Here is a 22,203-nt window from a genome sequence, read left to right as displayed (position 1 = left end):
ACAAATCTAACTCTGTCTAATTTTCATTAGGAATGGGATTGAAATGAGTTTTTATAAGGGATAGTAAGGTACACAGGTTGTTATATAAATTTCTTTGAGAGAGAAAGAAGAGATAAATATTAAAAATAATTAAAAAAATAGAAAAACGATAAATATTAAAAAGACTTAAAAAGAGAAAGAAGATATAAACATAAAAAAATTAAAAAGATGAAAGAGATAAATATAAATAGGATGGAAGAGACAAACATAAAAAGTAGAAAAGTGTTTATAGCATTTCGAGTGGCGTATAAGATGAGTTACTTTTTACAGTACTATTGTTAGTTTTTACGTATTTTAGTTTTAAGTGTGCTTCACATTAATACAATATTATTTTGGTGAAAAAAAACGCCATGAAGATAAAAAAACAAAAGTGTCGGGAGGTTTATGAAAGTTAAAAGTTTTTTTCTAAATAAAAAAAAGGTATATTTGTAATAATTTCTCAATTTAAAAGCATAATTTTTGTATTTTAGTTTTAAGTGTGCTTCACGTTAATACAATATTATTTTGGTGAAAAAAAAAGCCACGAAGAAAAAAAAAAAGGTGTCGGTTTATGAAATTTAAAAGTTTTTTTCTAAATAGAAAAAAAGGTATATTTGTAATAATTTTTCAATTTAAAAACATAATTTTTTTAGAAGATACGTGGATGCCCAATTTTTCATTGGATTTTAAGATATTTTTAAAAACTCATAATTCTTAATAGATTTCTTAAAATCAAATACTTTTTGAAAAAATCGTATTTTAAACATAGACTACCTATTTAGGTAGTGGTTTGGGAAAAATAGGGTTGCGGAAGTGGTGTACATGAGAACCATTTGAAAAACATGCATACTAGCCATAAAAGCCCAACTTGTTAGTTGTATATTTGTACTTCTAAAATATAAATAATAATAATTTGGGTTGTTTGGAAGATTAGTAGGATTAACCAGGGAGAGCATTATGAAGAAGAGATACGGTTTGGATTTATGTAGAGAGAAGTTAGTAGGATTTGCTTTATGTAGAGGGGGAGACTAATAGCAATGCCTTTTATGTAGAGAGCATAGAAGAATGGCTTGCTTTGTATAAAAATAATGTTCTCTAGGAATGGTTTTGACTTTCACGAACAAAATATAAATGGTTTTTTTGTAGATGATCTTACATTAAATACAGTAAGACAATGAAATATGAATTACAATAATCTAATAAATCATAAATTATAAAAAATTACAAATTAACATAAATTACAATAATCAAATTAAACATGAATTACAATAACCCAAACCAGAGTTTTGCAAAACCCAAATATGTGTTTCAAAATTGTTGCAATCTAAATTGCAATAAACCCATAAAGGTTTTCGAAAACTCCATGGCGAATATTATAGGAGTTGTCGTGATTTGGAATTAGGGTTTCAAAAACAAGGATGGGGTTTTGAAACGTTTCAAAAAAAATACATATAAAGAATTAGTAATTGAAGGTTGTGGTTTATGTAAGGTTGCAACCTTAAACAATCCAATTAAAGCGCATCTCTAAATTTTATTATCACATGTAATTTTGGTGTAAAATTTTTTTAGGATTATCTCAAAATCTATTTTCATATCTAATTATAGAACTTTAAACTCCAAAAATGGTTAAAATCAAGAAGATCTATAAACATATGAAAATCTTGAAAATGGACGATCTAGATAATGTGTTGCAAGATGCACTATTTTTTGGACTCAAATATTTTTTTTCTTCGTATCTGTACACATCGTTGTTGAGATGATTGATTAGAAGGTTTTTCATCATTAAAACAACCTTTTTGGATGGATTTTTTAGGTGCATATGTAATTCTACATTTAAGGTTGCAACCTTATATAAACTTTTTCTTTTAAAAAAAATACTACATCGACTCACACTCTAAATATTTTGTATACATGTACTAAAAAACACGAACCAGGAATGGAACCCGGGCACGAGCAAGGTCTGGGTAACCGCCCCCAAGTGGGCTAAAATGGTCACAAACAAAAATCCAAGAAAACTCAAAAAATCCAAAAAACAATGAAAAGTATATTTAAAGTACTAATAAAACTACATAAGTGAAAAAATAGATTTTGAAAAATCAATTTGTATCCAGAAGTATTTTAGAAATAAACTAAAAAAGATGAAAATAAATGCAAAAATAAGTATTTATAGCCAATATACTTCACAGTCTTTTCCAAAACAATAGAAAAGATCAAAATATTACATTACAATCAAATTTTTATCTTTTTGAATTTTTTACAATTTTTTTTTAAGTTAGGGGTTCAAGCCACTGTAATCGACCCACCCAGGCTATGGCCGATTATGAAAAACCTAGCCGAGTCCAAATCGACCCGCCCGGTTTTGCGAATAGGACTTTTCACACGTCACGTTATCAGTGTGCATTTTCTATGGCTTGGGGGTGACTTTGAAAGTTGTGGAGCCAAAAGTCTCAATTTTGGCCAGGAGGGACATGACTTTTCCACAAGCACACTTAATTGGAAAAGTTTGAGGAATCTTTGGTTCTTAAGAGAAACTTTTTTACCCACCGTATTGAATAATGGAATTGTGTCTCGGGCGCGGTTTTCATGACGCCAGCCCGCATATTGTAGAAATGCAGGCTTGGCAATAAATTTATTTTTAAATATAATTTGATCTTAATTTTTTGAGAATATCTAATCTTTAAACATAGAGATTATGAATATGGAAAAAAAAAAATGAAAACTGAAAATAATAATTATATCAATGAAAAATTTGGACCTCTAGTTACCATGGTTTTTAGATGGACCACCTATTTGCATCCATCTTTAAGATGGATGCTTCATACATATGGATTGCCTATTGTAGAAATATCCAACCTACATGAAACAATTTTCCTTGTGTCTCAGATCTCAATAATTTTAACAAGTAGGAAATTGTACATATTAAAAATTTATTGAAACGAACAAATAAATGATACAAAGATCAAAGCATTCCAGCATAAAATATAGCAAACATCACATCATCAAGCAATCACAATAAAAGAAGTCATGCAGTAGAATCACTAACTTCAGGTCCAAGGTTAGAACTTCTACCTTATCCTACAGGAGAAGTGCCACTCACTTTCGTTCGAGGTGTAACACCTCACTCACACACAGTTCCCAACGTGCTTTGGGACTTTTGATAGACACTAGCCTTTCAAGACACTACTCCCTATGCCCACTTGGCAATGAGTTTGCAACGTCTGTATGCTAATCATTATGAATGGGGAGCGACCACCTAAACATCTCCTGCCCCTACTCCCGTCCTATCATGGGGAATCGGGAAAGTCACAACTACTGGCAACAAGTCAGGCCATGAAATACGCTCAAAGCATGCGAAGAAATCACATATCACATCATGTGCACCTTTATGCAATACTCCCAAAGCATGCCAAGAAATCACATATAATCACAAGAGACATCACCATATTATATTATCATGCTTATCAATTAAAAAAACAATAACATGTCAGTAGCATGTTATATATTAATATAATAAACATAACTATGTCATACTATCATGTTTATCAATTCAATAGACATTACTATATCAGTAGCATGCTATATATCAATGTAATAAATATCACTATGTCATATTATCATGCTTATCAATTCAAGAGGCATTACCATGTTAGTAGCATATTATATATTAATGTAATAAAATCATTATGTCATATTATCATGTTTATCAATTTAAGAGACATTACTATATCAATAAAATGTTATATATCAATGTAATAAACATCACTATGTCATATTATCATATCTATCAATTCAAGAGATATTATCAGGCAATAGCATGCTACATATCAATGTAATAGACATCACTATGTCAATTTCTGGTTTTTCCAGATTAACACTGTCCACCTTTAAGGTATCATTTAAACTTACAACCAATTTATTGACAATCTAAACTCATAACCAAACACCTTTCATATGGGAAGTAACCTCAAATATTGGTCTAAAGTTTGTCAAACTACTTGGTTTTCCAGGATGAAATTTATGTTATGCGTAGCAGAAAATACAGGGTGACACCCTACTATAAAAATGGCTATAACTTTCAAACTAAAAGGAATTTATTATGAGTCCAAGACTAATTTTAAACTATGCTCGTTTATCTAACATTTAAAAGTGGTTTCACATCATTTTAGTAAATTCTGATCAATCAAAAGCCTCGCACAAAAGTATATTAAATCCCTAGATTTTCATTTCACATATCTAGCATGCTTCAACATATAGTTAATAGTTTTAAAATTATATAAGATAGAAAGAAGGGGTCTTTTCTATGTGGAAATACATTCAACATCTTTCTGACTCACCAAAATTCATAGTCTAAGGCAAGGTTTAAGGTACCCTAATAATCTCTCAAACAATGACCACAATTTTGAGAATCATAATACCCTTTAATAGCATTTTAGCAAGGATGCACCCACACTCACTCTCTCTCACACACACACGCTCTCTCTCTCTCTCTCTCTTTCTCTCTTGAAATTTAACTTTGAAATAGGCAAAGAAACATGCATTATATTCAAAAAAAAAGAAACCCAAAAATCCTCAATTTTCAGTACCCCAAACTTATGAAATTTCAATTATTTGAGTCATGGATTTTACCCCCAAATTTACTACATTAGCTAATATAAACAAAGTCCTATTTTCTATACTAATTACATGAAATTTTATATTATTCTAAGTACTTTAGTTTGTATGAAATCAGAAATGCAATATTCCACTTATTGTTTAGATCCACAAGGTGGCATGGCCAAGGCTTGAGTATTGAATTCTTGCACAAGTGGCTTCAATTGATGAGAGGTGGTGAGGGTGAGAGGTGAGAGAACTCACAGTAGGAGGGTAAGAGGGCTCAAGGTAAGAGGTATGAAGGTTTAATAGTTGAGGGAGAACAAGAAGAACAGAGGAGAAAGAAGGGCATGTGAGGGAGTGAATAACGGGTGATGAGAATGAGTAAAACCTAATTTATTAGTGAGTGGGGGGTATATATATAAGTGTGGCGGTGGAAGCATGCATGTGCCACATGGCACTCAAGTGATGATGCATGAAGAGAGAGAGGGCATGCATGAGGACTATAATAATGGGGGTGAAAGTATGCATGTACCAAATAACACTCAAGTGATCAAACATGAGGAGAGAGATGGCATGCATGAGGAACACAACGATCAAGGTGGAAGCATGCTTTAAAAGAAAGAGCATGTGAGAGGAAAGAGATGGAAGAGATTGTATGTGTGTCATCATTATGTGGAGAGGCATGCATGATATAATCATGTGCATTGCGATGGGCTAATTTTTATGGGGATTTGTGCACATAAGATTGTGTGCATGTTTGGGGATACATGCATGCGAAAAAATAATCGGGGTACTGATCATGACTTTCTAACGGTATCTCGGATTTGAGCGATTTTGTACCGTCGGAAAGCTCACGATCCCTACAAAACACAGTACCACTCAAAACACCAGACATAGGTTAATCAACAAATCAAAAAAGAAACTCGAGGTAAGCATTAGTAGGAAACGATTCAGGATGTAAATAGAATCAACAACCGGAAAAGTCTCAGACCTTACATCATTCCCCCTTGAAAGGGATTTATTCCTCTAAATCGCATACCTTATCATAAAAAAACATTGGGGGGGGGGGGGGGGGTGCTAAAAGTGACACTCTTCTCAAAACAATCTACTGAGGCATGTTGAACATATTACTAATTTATGCCCATGATGGCGTCAAAATCCTAAACATCAAAGAGAATCAAATCTATAGGCAGAACTTTACCTCCCAATAGTACCCCACAGTGTCTAAACACTGTGTCAGTCACTATAGAGTCCCAACAGGTGTGCTTACTACCAAAGTATGATCAAGACGTTCATACTCAATGCTCAGGTGACATGCAAAATGTGGTGTTATAAAAGAGTGAGAAGCTTCTACACCACAAATTAAAAGCATACCTTTGATCACCGAAGTTGATGACTTAGCTTCCTCCCCATTAAGTGCAAAGGCCAAACCCTGAGTCTTTAGCTTAGACTCGCTCCTCGTAATTAGGCAGTCTCTAAACAAGTGGTCTGGCATGCCACACTTGAAGCATGCCTTCGTCTTCAGCTAGCACTCGAAAGTCACATGACCAGGCTTCGCACAGGAGGCACACTGGTTGGTTTTGCTTGACATTGCCCTGGAAGGTCTTCTGGGCCTTACCATTTCCCTGATTTCTTTTTTATTGAAAACATCTCGGAGGCGGAGGCCTTGCCTTTTGCTTCTCCTTGCTTAACCGATAATTATCACAATCTCTTTCTATCTTCCTGGCCAAGTACACCAATGGGGAGAAAACCTTAAGGTTGGCTGACATAATTCTTCCCCGGATATCAGGTCGCATGCCCCTCTCAAACTTCCTTGCCTTACGAGCATGCGAGCTGATAACATGCGACGCATATCGAGATAACTCCAAGAACCTAGCTGCATACTAATCCATGGTCAGCCTCCCTTGCTGCTTTTCTATGAACTCGACCTCCTTCCTTTCCTTCGCCAAGTTAGGAAAATATTTTTTGTTAAAGGCCCCTGGGAATTCCTCTCAAATAGGTACTGCCCCTAGTTCTTCCCAAGGCTGTTGGACCGAACGTGTCACTCCCCAAGAATTTACAATAATGATATTCTTGAGATGTGACAGTCAAAACATATATACATCTCTTGATATGACAAATTTACATTGGTGAATTCTTACAAAGCAACAAAAGAAAGTTTAAGCACGACTACAATATCTTCCAGAGTTGATCCTGACGAGCACTCAAAATGAAACCGCAGTTATCCTGAAAAAAATGTTTACCATAATTTGATGAGTTTGGCTACTCAGTAAGTGATCATCATAATCCTAAAAATAATCATGGTTGAAAGATATCAGTATTTTCAAAAAGGAAATCTATTAACATAAATGCATTAACAGATTCACTTTAAAAAATGCATACTATAATCCGAATAATTGAAATGCATATAACATTTTAACGGCAGTGCATAATTCAAAGGATTTCACAAATTACCCTACTGGCGTCCCAAGTAGGTCACCTATATACCCCATCAGCATCCTGATGGGTCCACTTAATCCCTATCGATGTCCCAGATAGGTCCACTTAATCCCTGCATGTCCACTTATACCTCACTGGCGTACCAGATGAGTCCACTTAATTCCTATCGACGTACCGGATAGGTCCACTTATACCTCACCGGCGAACCGGATGAGTCCACTTGCATACTCAAAGTATTTCTAGATCTCTTTAAACATCCGAAAGCCGCAATATCATGTACTCAACATATCATTGAAATTATTAATATGAATTTCACTGAAACCATTGATAACAATCACTTTCAATAACAATTCAAAAATAACCAGTCAAATATTTTGGGCTCAAATTTAAAAAGGTAGTAGTTCATAAAGACATTATAGCATAATTTTCAATCTAATATTTATAGGAAAATTCTTATAGAAATTCAAGAATACAGAATTATCACAATTTATGGGATGTTAATTTGCAAATAAACATTTCACAGACAATGCTATAATTAATTGCAAAATATCAGTTTTCAAATAATAAGGAAGTCGTTTGTACATGAAATTTACAATGTCTAAATATTCAAAAGTAGTAGAAAGAAATCTCACAATTGTACTAAAAGCAGAAATATCACATTTATTTTTAATAATTTTACAGTATCTAAAATTTTCTAACAATAGACAAAAAAAATAAATAAATTTATTTTCTAAGAATTTACAGCATTTAAGATTTCTACCATAGATAAAATATCACAATTTTATTAAAAAGATTATTTTTCAAAATAATGAGGTCGCTTGCGCATAAAATTTATCGCGCCTAAAATTCATGATAATAAACAGAAGTAATTATTTCATTTCATTTTTAAAAAGAACGAATTATTTTTCAAGATAATGAAGTCACTTACCTAAAATATTTGAGAGGGAGCTTCCGATAAAAATTCGGCTAAAGAGACTCAAAAAATTTTTAGGGTGGGAGTCCTCGCCTCTCTTATTTAAATTCTCAATATACCTTATTATATTAGTTTATTAAGTTACACCTCATACACGAGGTGTAACAATTATATTACACCTGAAACGTTTAAAGCCCATGTCCACTAAAGGACGTGGTAATGAAAGGAAAAAAAATTAACAAAGTGGTGATGGTCCCTAAGGACCATAATACTTATATGGACCATCACACTATAAAGAATTGTTTATTTATTTATATTTATTATATATATATTTACTTATTTTTTTTAATTTTTTTTTTGTTTTTTTTTTGTTTTTTGAAAGTTTAGGATTGTTACAGAATGCCACCAGTGTTCAGGGCCCCCTTCTAGCATGAAGGTACCCAACCTCAACTTCTGCTCATATGAGCATTGTAATACCCCAAAGGTCTTCTCAACTTGCATTAGCCACCTCTTGGCACTCTCTACTCCGCCATACCCCGTGAAGGCTGATGTCTCGAGCCTCTTAAACTTCTCTATGAGGCAACTATCATTATGCCCAGGGATAGGGGCAGCGGGGGCCAGCATGCTATCTAGCATGACCTACATCATGACTCCTAGAGTCTTAAATAACTCCTCGAAACTCCCAAGGTCCGCATTTCCTATGTCCGAACCACTGGCACGAGTTCTCCGCATCCTAATCTGAAATAGGAATCCCCAAAGAGTTAGACATAATCCTAAGGACATTACTGATACGCTAGGTTAAGAATCCTCTCCTGGCCGCTCTGATACCATAAATTCTGTCACGACCCCACCCCTACTGACCCCTTCTAGCCCACAAAGGCCAGCACCGAGTCCGCAGGGTGTCGGATCGGACACAAAGGTCAAAACAAACTCGGTATCAAACAAACACTCAAACAACTTGAAAAACCAACCGATGCATTGTACCTCTTATGGGAAGCCTGGTCATGTGACTTCCGAGTGCTGGCTGAAGACGAAGGCATGATTCAAGTGTGGCAAGCCAGACCACCTGTTTAGAGATTGCTCGATGATGAAGAACGAGTCTAAGCCAAAGACTTAGGGTTGGGTCTTTGCACTAAATGGGGAGGAAGCTAAGGCCTCAACTTCAGTGATCAGATGTATGCTTTTGATTTGTAGTATAGAAGCTAAAATTTTGTTTGATCCTGATTCTTATCACTCTTTTATAACACCACATTTTGCATGTCACCTGAGCATGGAGTTTGCACCTCTTGATCATGCTTTGGCAGTGAGCACATGTCACACCCCAAGAATTTACAGTACTGTTATTCTTGAGATGTGACAGACAAAACATATATACATCTATTGATAGGACAAATTTACAGTGGCGAGGTCTTACATAGTAAATAAAGAAAGCTAACACAACAACAATATCTTTCAAGGTTGATCTTGACTAGCACTCAAAATGAATCCGCAGTTATCCTGAAAAAATGTTTACCATAGTTTGATGAGTTTGGCTACTCAGTAAGTGATCATCATAATTCTAAAAATAATCATGATTGAAAGATATCAATATTTTCCAAAATGAGATCTATTAACAGAACTGCATCAACAGTTTCACTTTCAATAAATGCATAATTAAGTATAATTCGAGTAATTGAAATGCTTATAACACTTTTAACGGCAGTACATAATTCAAAGGATTTCACAAAATACGCTACTGGCGTCCCAAGTAGATCACCTATATACCCCATCAACGTCCTGATGAGTCCACTTAATCCCTATCGGCATCCCAGATAGGTCCACTTAATCCCTGCAGGTCCACTTATACCTCACCAGCGTATCGAATGAGTCCACTTAATCCCTACCGGCGTCCCAGATAGGTCCACTTATACCTCACCGGCGAACCGGATGAGTCCACTTGCATACTTAAATTATTTTTAAATCTCTTTAAACATTCGAAAGCAGCAATATCATGTACTCAAAATATCACTAAAATCATTAATATGAATTTCACTGAAACCATTAATAACAGTCACTTTCAATAACATTTCTAAAATAACCAATCAAATATTTTGGGCTCAAATTTAGAAAGGTAGCAGTTCGTAAAGGCGTTCTAGCATAATTGCCAATTTAATATATATAGAAAAACTCTTATAGAAATTCAAGAATACGGAATTATCACAATTTATGGGATATCAATTCACAAATAAACATTTCACAACAATACTATAATCAATTACAAAAATGTCAATTATTATTTTTAAATAATAAGGCAGTCATTTGCACATGAATTTCACAATGTCTAAATATTCAAAACAGTAGAAAGAAATATCACAATTTTACTAAAAGCAGAAATATCACATTTATTTCTAACAGTAAACAAGAAAAATAAATAAATTTATTTTCTAATTTACAGCATTCAAAATTTCTAACATAGATAAAATATCACAATTTTTATTAAAAATATTATTTTTCAAGATAATGAGGTCACGTGCGCATAAAATTTATCGCGCCTAAAATTCATGATAATAAGCAGAAATAATTATTTCATTTTTAAAAAGAATGGATTATTTTTCGAGACAATGGGGTCACTTACACACAAAACTTATAAAATAAAGATCCTGGACGGAAATATCACTATTTATTAAAAATAGACTATTTTTCAGAAAGACGATGTCACTTACCCACAAATGTTTGAGATGGAGCTTCCGATAAAAATTCGGTTCGAGAGAGGAGTTCACTGTGTTTCGACCAGAGAGAGAGAGAGATCTCAAAATTTTCTAGGGTGGGAGTGCTCACCTCCCCTATTTAAATTCTTATAACGTATTATTATAATATTTTATTACGCTCTACCTCATACTTGAGGTGTCGCGTTAAGCGTCTGCTTTCAACATACGAAAACCACGTCCGCTAAAGGACGTTGCCAGCTGCAAGCAGCAACTGCAAAGGCTGCAAACAAAAGCAGCAACAAAAGTTTTAAACCAAGTAAAAGTTTTTGAAAATAGTGATGGTCCCCAAGGACCATCATACTCAAACAGACTATCACTTATTTAAAAGCATCTTTTCTCCTTTTTTTTTTTTTTTTTTTTTTTTTTTTTTTGAAATTTTAGGATTGTTACATTCTTCCCCCCTTAAAGAAATTTAGTCCTCTAAATTTGTGTACCTGATTACTGAAAAAGATAGGGGTATTTTTCTCTGATTTCGTCTTCTAGTTCCCAAGTCGACTCTTCTCTTGAATGGTACTGCCATAATACACGGACTAAAGGAATCTCCTTGTTACGCAACACTTGCACCCTTCTATCCAGTATCAAAATTGACTGCTTAATGAAGGATAGGTCCTTCCTGATAGGTAAAGGTTCATATTTTAAGATATGGGATGGGTCGGGCTGATATTTTCGTAGTGAAGATACATGAAAGACATTATGGACATTTACCAATTCGGGTGGTAAGGCAAGTCTATAAGCGACACCTCCGATTCTTTCCAGGATTTCAAATGGTCCGATGTAACGTGGGCTCAACTTTCCTTTCTTGCCGAATCTCATAATGCCCTTTATTGGTGAGATTTTTAGGAAAACTCGATCACTTTCCTCAAATTCAAGATCTCTCCTTCGGTTATCGGCATAACTCTTTTGCCGACACTGAGCTGTCCTGAGCCTTTCACGAATTAATGCTATTTTATCTGTGGTTATCTGGACAATTTCTGGCCCCAAAAGCTTTCTTTCACCAACCTCGTCCCAACACATGGGTGACCTGCATTTCCTTCCATACAGGGCTTCATATGGTACCATCTGAATACTGGCTTGGAAGCTATTATTATAAGCAAACTCAATCAGGGGTAAATGGTCATCCCAGCTTCCTGTAAGGTCAATAACACAGGCCCTCAGCATATCTTCCAAGGTTTGGATGGTCCTCTCCGATTGTCTATCAGTTTGGGGGTGAAAGGCAGTACTAAAGGCGAGTCTCGTCCTATGGTTGACTGTAGTCTAGCCCAAAATTTAGAAGTAAACCGAATATCCCTGTCCGATACAATACTGACAGGAACTCCATGCAACCGCACTATTTCCTTAATGTACAACTGAGCCAGTCGATCCAAAGTGTACGTCGTGCGAATCGGTAGAAAGTGGGCAGCTTTGGTTAACCGGTCCACAATAACCCAAATGCTATCATGTCCTGAATTTGTTATAGGCAAGTCAGAGACAAAATCCATGAAGATGTGCTCCCACTTCCATTCTGGTACCGGTAAAGTTTGCAACAACCCAGCGGGCCTTTAATGTTCAGCTTTTACTTGCTGGCATGTTAGGCATTTAGACACAAATAGTGCTACCTCTTTTTTCATAGTATTCCACCAAAAGGTTTTCTTCAGGTCCTGATACATTTTAATACTTCCGGGATGTATTGTATAACGAGAATGATGTGCTTCTTCTAAGATAGCTTTCTTTACACTCTCATCATTCGGGACACAAACCCGACCTTTGAATCTTAGCAAATCCTTACTACATATAGAGAATTCATCTCTCTTTCTTTGCTTCACCTCTTCTATAATTGTTATAAGCTGAGTGTCTTTCTTTTGTGCCAATTGAATATGTTGGATTAATTGGGGTTCCGCCTTAATATTGGCAATCATACTTACCACACCATTAATGGACGGAGTTGGATGCCAATCCACTATTTCCTCTAACAATCGCATTTCTTGGATCATTAGATGAGCTAAGACTCCCGTAGATTTTATACTTAGAGCGTCGGCCACAACGTTAGCTTTTCCTGAATGATAATGGATTGTACAATCATAATCTTTTAAGAAATCCATCCATCTTATCTGCCGCATATTTTAATCCTTCTGAGAGAAAAGGTATTTCAAACTCTTATGATCCGTGTATATTACGAATTGCTCACAATATAGATAATGCCTCCATATTTTCAAAGCGAATACTATTGCAGCTAGCTCCAAATCATGAATTGGATATTTTTTCTCATATTCTTTCAACTGTCTGGATGCATATGCCACTACTTTCCCATATTGTATTAATACACAGCCCAAACCTTTATGTGAAGCATCACTATAAATCACAAATCCCCCACTCCCCTCAGGAATAGTTAAAATAGGTGCTGAAGTTAATCGAACTTTTAGTTCTTGAAAACTCTCCTCACATTCACTTGTCCATTCGAATTTGACATTTTTCTGTGTCAATCGAGTCAATGGGGTTGCGATTCGAGAAAATCCTTTTACAAATTTTCTGTAATATCTTGCCAATCCCAAAAAGCTTCGAACTTCAGTCACATTGCTTGGTTGTTTCTAATTAACAACGGTTTCAACCTTTGAAGGATCAACTGATAGACCTTTTTTTGATATGACATGTCCTAAAAATGTCACTTGTTCAAGCCAAAATTCACATTTACTAAGTTTGACATACAATTTCTTCTCTCTTAATATTTGCAATACTATTCTTACATGCTGCTCATGTTCCTTCTGATTCTTGGAATAAATTAAAATATCATCGATGAATACCACAATAAATTTGTCTAAAAAGGGCTTAAAGATCCGATTCATCAAATCCATAAATGCAACTGGTGCATTGGTTAATCCAAAAGGCATGACTAAAAATTCATAATGGTCATACCTTGTTCTGAAAGCTGTCTTGAGTACATCTTCACTTTTACTCTTAAGCTGATGGTATCCAGATCTAAGATCAATTTTTGAAAACACTTGTGATCCTTGTAATTGATTAAATAAATCATCAATTCTAGGTAATGGATACTTATTTTTCACTGTCACTTGGTTCAACTGTCTATAATCAATACACAATCTCATAGTCCCATCTCTCTTTTTGACAAACAATACTGGAGCACCCCAAGGTGACACACTGGGCTTGATAAAACCTTTATCTAATAATTCTTCCAATTGTTGTTTCAGTTCTTTAAGTTCTGCAGGAGCCATTCTGTAAGGTGCCTTAGAAATTGGTGTTATCCCTGGCACTAATTCAATGGAGAAATCAATTTCCCTGTCCGGCGGTAATCTTGACAATTCTTCAGGAAAAATGTCGGGAAATTCTCGGATAACCGGAGTGGTATCCAAATTTATTTCTTCCTTCCTATCTTCTTTGATATAGGCAAGAAAGCCTTGACACCCTTTTCGAAGGAGGCGATTAGCTCGAATACAAGAGATTAAATATGATGGGGAGTCTTCTTTGACACCATTGAAGTAAAATACTGGTTGATTCGGAATACTAAAGGTAACAATTTTCTTATAACAATCAATACTTGCATGGTATGCAGAAAGCCAATCCATGCCTAAGATTACATCAAAATCTTGAATTTTCAGGAGTATTAAATCAACCAACTGTTCCTTTTCTTCTATCTTTATTACACATGATTTATACATTATATTGGTGTTAATTGAATCTCCCATCGGTGTGGCTACCTCTAGAATGTATTCTAATTGTTCTGGTTCTACCTTTAAGTGGCATGCAAAGTGTTGTGACATAAATGAATGAGTAGATCCAGGATCAATCAAAACATGAGCTATTTTTTGGAATATAGTAAGAGTACATTGGATCACTGATTTTGAGGCCTGAGCGCCTTGCTCGGTAATCGCAAATACTCTTCCCTTCATCTGAGGCTTTGGAGCTATCTCTCCCTGCTTTGGAAGTTGTTGTGTCTGTAAGCTAGGACATTGTTTAATCTGGTGTCCCAATTTTCCACAATTAAAACAGGCTCCGGTATTCCAATAACAAGGGCTTGATCCATGATTTTTCCCACACTTTCTACATGGTTCTATTGGGTTTTGAAATGGTGAGGGCCTTGGCTTCTTGTTTGGCCTTTCAAACTGTTGTCGATTAGATGATGTAGGTCTAACATGACTGTTCTGATTTTTTCGTCTTTTGGTAATCTTCAAAATCTTTTTCGACAATTTGGGCACGATCCACTATTTCAGCATAAGTTCTTAATTTCAAGACTGATATTCTGCTTCTAATAGCTGACCTGAGACCCCTTTCAAATTTCTTCACCTTTCTTGCTTCATTGTTAATCATATGTGGTGCAAACCTGGCCAATTCAGTAAACTTGGCCTCGTACTGTGCTACTGTCCTATTTCTTTGGATTAATTCTAAAAATTCCATTTCTTTTTGGTCTCGAATAAAATCTGGGAAATATTTTTCATTAAATGCCTTTAGAAATACTTCCCAAGTCAAGGTTTTATTTTCTTTGACCAATACTCCTTTTGCCATTCGCCACCAGTGTTGTGCCTCACCTTCTAACATAAAAACTGCCAAGGCCACCTTCCTATCATCAGGACATTCCATAACCTCGAATATTTTTTCCAATTGCATAATCCATCCCTCGGCTTCCAGTGGGTTTACAACACCCTTAACAGAAGGTGGGTTTAATTTCTTAAATTGTTCGATATTACTCCCACCATTTCCTGTAACTGACTGCCTGGGTGGATTATTGTTTTCCATCTAATGTTGCATTAGAGCAACCATATTTTCCAAGGCTTTGTGAATTTCTTCCATATTGGCTTCAGCTATTCTGGATCTTGACTTTATCCCGGTCTGAACACAATAAATGTAATTTTAAGTACATTCTTTTTAAATTTCCTAAGGATCTTAAACCTATTGCTCTGATACCATAATTGTCACACCCCAAGAATTTACAGTACTGTTATACCTGAGATGTGACAGACAAAACATATATACATCTATTGATAGGACAAATTTACAGTGGCGAGGTCTTACATAGTAAATAAAGAAAGCTAGCACAACAACAGTATCTTTCAAGGTTGATCTTGACTAGCACTCAAAATGAATCCGCAGTTATCCTGAAAAAATGTTTACCATAGTTTGATGAGATCTATTAATAGAAATGCATCAACAGTTTCACTTTCAATAAATGCATAATTAAGTATAATCCGAGTAATTGAAATGCTTATAACACTTTTAACGGCAGTACATAATTCAAAGGATTTCACAAAATACCCTACTGGCGTCCCAAGTAGGTCACCTATATACCCCATCAGCGTCCTGATGGGTCCACTTAATCCCTATCGGCGTCCCAGATAGGTCCACTTAATCCCTGCAGGTCCACTTATACCTCACTGGCATACCGGATGAGTCCGCTTAATCCCTACCGGCGTCCCAGATAGGTCCACTTATACCTCACCGGCGAACCGGATGAGTCCACTTGCATACTTAAATTATTTCTAAATCTCTTTAAACATTCGAAAGCAGCAATATCATGTACTCAATATATCATTGAAATCATTAATATGAATTTCACTGAAACCATTAATAACAGTCACTTTCAATAACATTTCTAAAATAACCAATCAAATATTTTGGGCTCAAATTTAGAAAGGTAGCAGTTCGTAAAGGCGTTCTAGCATAATTGCCAATTTAATATATATAGAAAAACTCTTATAGAAATTCAAGAATACGGAATTATCACAATTTATGAGATATCAATTCACAAATAAACATTCACTACAATACTATAATCAATTGCAAAAATGTCAATTATTTTTTTTAAATAATAAGGCAGCCATTTGCACATGAATTTCACAATGTCTAAATATTCAAAACAGTAGAAAGAAATATCACAATTTTACTAAAAGCAGAAATATCACATTTATTTCTAACAATAAACAAGAAAAATAAATAAATTTATTTTTCTAATTTACAGCATTCAAAATTTCTAACATAGATAAAATATCACAATTTTTTATTAAAAAGATTATTTTTCAAGATAATGAGGTCACGTGTGCATAAAATTTATCGCGCCTAAAATTCATGATAATAAGCAGAAATAATTATTTCATTTCATTTTTAAAAAGAATGGATTATTTTTCGAGACAATAGGGTCACTTACACACAAAACTTATAAAATAAAGATCCTGGACGGAAATATCACTATTTATTAAAAATAGACTATTTTTCAAAAAGACGATGTCACTTACCCACAAATGTTTGAGAGGGAGCTTCCGATAAAAATTCGGTTCGAGAGAGGAATTCACTGTGTTTCGACCACAGAGAGAGAGAGATCTCAAAATTTTCTAGGGTGGGAGTGCTCACCTCCCCTATTTAAATTCTTATAACGTATTATTATAATATTTTATTACGCTCTACCTCATACCTGAGGTGTCGCGTTAAGCGTCTGCTTTCAACATACGAAAACCACGTCCGCTAAAAGACGTTGCCAGCTGCAAGCAACAACTGCAAAGGCTGCAAACAAAAGCAGCAGCAAAAGTTTTAAACCAAGTGAAAGTTTTTGAAAATAGTGATGGTCCCCAAGGACCAACATACTCAAACAGACCATCACCTATTTAAAAGCATCTTTTTCCATTTTTTCTTTTTTTTTTTTTTTTTTTTGAAATTTTAGGATTGTTACAGCACACATATTGGAGGACTCTCTAGTGACTGACATAGTGTTTAGACACTATAGGGTACTATTGGGAGGTCGAGTCCTACTTATATATTTGATTATCTGAGATATTTAGGATTTTGACGCCATCCTGAGCATGGATTGTTTGTATGCTCATCATGTCTCAGTATATTATTTTGAGAATAGTGTCACTTTCGGACCCCCCCTTTTTTTTTATGATCAGGTATGCGATTTAGAGGACTAAATCCTTTTCAAGGGGGGGACGTTGTAAGGTCAGGGACTTTTTCGATCATTGATTTTGTTTACATCCTGAATCGTTTCCTACTAATGCTTACCTTAGGTCTCTTTTTATATTTGCTGATTGACCTTTGTTTGGTGTTTTGAGTGGTACGATGTTTTTTTAGGGATCGTGAGCTTTTGGACAGTACGAAAATCGCTCAAATCTGAGATACCGTCAAAAAGTCATGATCCGTACCCGATTATTTTTCTGTGCGCATGCCAATGTATCGTGCGCATATACACACTCTTATGTGCATGAATCCCCATAAAAAGTCACCCATCCCTTTGCACATGATTACATCATGCATGCCTCTCCCCCCCACACAATAATTACACACACTCTCTCTCTCCTCTCACATGCTCTCTCTCTTCATACATGCTTCTACCCCATCACTGTGTTTTTCATGCATGCCCTCTCTCTCCTCATGCATGATCACTTGAGTGTCTGTGGCACATACATGCTTTCACCCCCATCATTGTGTTCCTCATGTATGCCTTCTCTCTCCTCATGTATGATTACTTGAGTGTCATGTGGCACACACATGTTTCCACATCCAACTTATATATATACCCCCCACTCACTCATAAATTAGATTTCACTCTCTCTCCTCACCCCTTCACTCCCTCAAATGCCCTTCACCTCTCACCCTCACTAGCTCTCATCGGCTGAAGCCCCTTGTGCAAGAATTCAAGACCCAAGCCTTGACCCTGCCACCTTGTGGATTAAACAGTATGAGGAATCTTGCATTTTTTATTCCATGCAAATTAACATGGTAGAATAATAGAAAATTTCATGTAATTAGTATAAAAAATAGGATCTTGTTTATATTAGCCCATGTAGTAAATTTGGGGGTAAAATCCTTGACTCAAGTAATTGAAATTTCATATGTTTGGGGTACTGAAAATTGGGGATTTTTGAGTTTGTTTGCTTTTGAATATAATGCATGTTTCTTTGCCTATTTGAAAGGTGAAATTCAAGTATGTGTATGAGTGTGGGTACATGCTTAATAAAATTATGTTAAAGGGTATTCTAATTTATGGAATTATGGTCCCTATTTGAGATATTGTTAGGGTACCTTATGCCTTGCCTTAGATTATGAATTTGGTGGGTCAGCAGAATGCTGAATATATTTCCACATGGAAAATACCCATTGATAATATATTATGTAATTTGAAAGTTATTAAGTATTTACTAATGCATGTCAAATGTGTGAAATGAAAATCTTGAGATTTAACAAGTTTTTGTGTGAACCTTTTAGCTGACCAAATTTTACAAAAATGAGATAAAATACTTTGAAATATTAGATAAATGAGTCTAGTTTAGAATTGTCTTTGGACTCATAATAAAATTCCTCATGGTTTGGAAGTTATGGTCATTTTTCTAGTAGGGGGACCCCTTGTATTTATTGCTCCGCAAAATAGAAATTTCATCTGATCAAATAGTTTGATAAACCTTAGACCAATATCTAAGGTTACTTCGTATAGGAAAGTTGTCTTGGTATGAGTCTAAACTATCAAGAAATTGGTTGTAGGTTTAAATAATCTTTAAATTTAATGATATGCCCTTAAAGGTGGACAATGTTCATATTGAAAAACCAGAAATTGACATAGTGATGTCTATTACATTGATATATAGCTTTTCTATTGACATGATAATATATCTTGAATTGATAAGCATGATAATATGTTATAGTGATGTTTATTACATTGATATATGGCATGCTATTGATATGGTAATTTATCTTGAATTGATAAGCATGATAATATGATATAGTGATGTTTATTACATTGGTATATAACATGCTACTGATATAGTAATGTTTCTTAAATTGATAAGCATGATAATATGACGTAGTGATCTCTATTACATTGATATGTAGCTTGTTATTGACATGATAATGTATTTTGAATTAATAAGCATGATAATATGACATAGTGATTTAATTACATTAATATATAGCATCCTACTGACAGACAATGTCTCTTGAATTGATAAGCATGATAATATGATAGAGTGATATTTATTACATTGATATATAACATGCTACTGACATGGTAATGTCTCTTGAATTGATAAGCATGATAATATGATAGTGACGTTTATTACATTGATATATAACAAGCTACTGACATGGTAATGTCTCTTGAATTGATAAGCATGATAATATGATAGTGACGTTTATTACATTGATATATAACATGTTACTGACACGGTTATTCTCTTGAATTGATAAGCATGATTATAAAATATGGTGACGTCTCTTGTGATTATATGTGATTTCTTGGCATGCTTTGGGCGTATTGCATGGCCATATTTTGCACCATTGTGTTTATGATGAAAATCAGATAGATCTTTCAATGAAGATCTCTCAATTTTAACACCTTCAGCTAAATGAAAATGAAATAGTAGAGAAGGTGGGACAAATCGAATTCAGATCTGAGGCCAGATCTTCCCGAAAATGAGCATATATGTTCTCAGATCTGTGGCAGGGCCAGCATGATCTAGAGCGTTCAAATTGCGATCTTAAATAAAATTAACAAAACAGATCAAAATAAAATTAAAATAATAAAATAAGAAGAAAAGGAAATAAATGGTATCACACCGGGTTAGATGGCTCGAGACTCCCGAGCCTAACAGGGCTCGCTTGTATCATAACAGATTCTCTTATGTCTCTCTGAGTCGGATGTTTATCAACAAATTCCTTCGATATGAAGGCTTTGATTTGGGATTTTGTGTCCTAAGGATAGATCCGGTCTGTATCCTAAGGGTAGATTTGGGGTTTCTCTGAGGGCTAAGGCTTCCTGATGCAATTTTCAATGTTTTCTCTAGTATAGTTCTTTCAGGTTTTTTATCTCTCTCTCTTATATCTTTTTCTTCCTTTGCAGGTTTCTAATCTCTCTCTCTCTATTTCTTGTTCTGGATGGTCTTTCTTTCTCTCCAATCTCCTAAGGTTTCTATCTCTAGCGTTTTCTTTTTCTGAAGTCCTCATGTTTCTCTCTCCATCCTCTCTAAATGGTCCCCAAAAGATCCTCGATAGGGGGCCAAATTTGTTGGGGAGAATAAACTCGCGCAATAAATAAATCCCTGGCCAAAAGTCCACCTTTTGAGGGTCACGGATATGGGCGACATGCCTAGTGTTGCCCAAAAAGGTAAAAAAGAAATATTCAAACCCTTAAAATTTTGTTTCGGGACAAAATGGTCCGGGCAACACTGGTAGTGTCACCCAAATCTGGGCGACACTAGGCCAGTCTAGGCCGGGCGACAGTGCCCGTGTCGCCCAAGTTAAACTTGGTCAAAGTTCATTTTTTTTAACTTTGAGTGCATTGCCCATCCTCTTGTGAAGCTGGCAGAAAACATTTGGGTTAAAACGACTTTTTTTACTATTTTAATGATTTTTTTTTGTAAAACAGGACATTTACTATAATGACTTGGGCGACACTTCCAGTGTCGCCTAGTTCAGGCTGCAATGTAGATAGCTAATCAGCACTGTTGGAAAGCCTGCGCCAGGAGACCGTCAGGGTAGATGCCGACCCCGTCGAGACGTTAGACTTGTATATATTTTTATGACAGTTTGCCTTTGGGCAGTGGCCCCTTTTGATTATGTTATGATCTAGGTTGTATATATATATATATATATATATATATATATATATATATATATATATATATATATATGGGTGCGGTTTGTATAGAGCCTAGGCTCTAAACAATGAAATGAGTGCCTACCTTCAAATAGTGTCGATAAATATGCTTTCAACACTGGAAATTTTTGTGGTAGCCTTAAAATATGTTTTCATCTTTATTTATATAGTTTAAAGCTTAAAAAATAGTGTAGATCGATAGATCTATGAAAACTTGAAAATCTTGAAAATTGACGTTCCAAAATGCATTACAAAATACACCATTTCAAAACTTGATCTATTTTTTTCTCATGTCCATGCATCTTGATGTCGAGATGATCAAATTAAGGATATTTGAGCATCAAAACAATTTCTTCTAGTGAAATTTTTGAGGTAGGTTCTAATTTGATTGTTTAGAGCCTCGGTTCTATATAAACTTCTCCATATATATATATATATAATTTTATTTTTTCTGTGTATAGGGTGTATGGGCCTCGGTATGGTCATGATGCATTTTGTAATGTTCTTGTTTTTATGGGAATGCTTATGCTTATCTTAATATCTGGTGAATGCTCAAATCTTTTTGGTTGGTTGGTTATTATAATTATTTTTCAAGTTGTTGAGTGCTTGTTTGATACCGGCTTTGTTTCGACCTCCGTGTCTGACCCTATGCCTTGCGGGCTTGGTGTTGGCCTTTGTGTTCCGGATGGAGCCGGTAGGGGGCGGGGTTGTGATTGAAGCAAGAGAGAGATGTTTATGGCAATGTAAATGTAAATGCAAGAGCGAGAGAGAGTTTATAGTATTGTAGACATGTAATTATGTAATTTGAAGTAGCGATTGGAGATATCCCACAGAGGATACTGGGAGAAAATACAACCATAAAAAGGTATAAAGACCACATCACAAATAAAAGGTGTTTCTCTTGAGGTAAGTGTGATAATAAAAGGTGT

This window comes from Amborella trichopoda, chromosome 2 (genome assembly GCF_054954075.1).
Source record: "Amborella trichopoda isolate Santa Cruz 75 chromosome 2, AtrichopodaSantaCruz75HAP2 v2.0, whole genome shotgun sequence".
Lineage (NCBI taxonomy): Eukaryota > Viridiplantae > Streptophyta > Magnoliopsida > Amborellales > Amborellaceae > Amborella > Amborella trichopoda.
The sequence above is the reverse complement of the archived record's forward strand: the minus strand, read 5'-3'. Positions refer to the sequence as shown.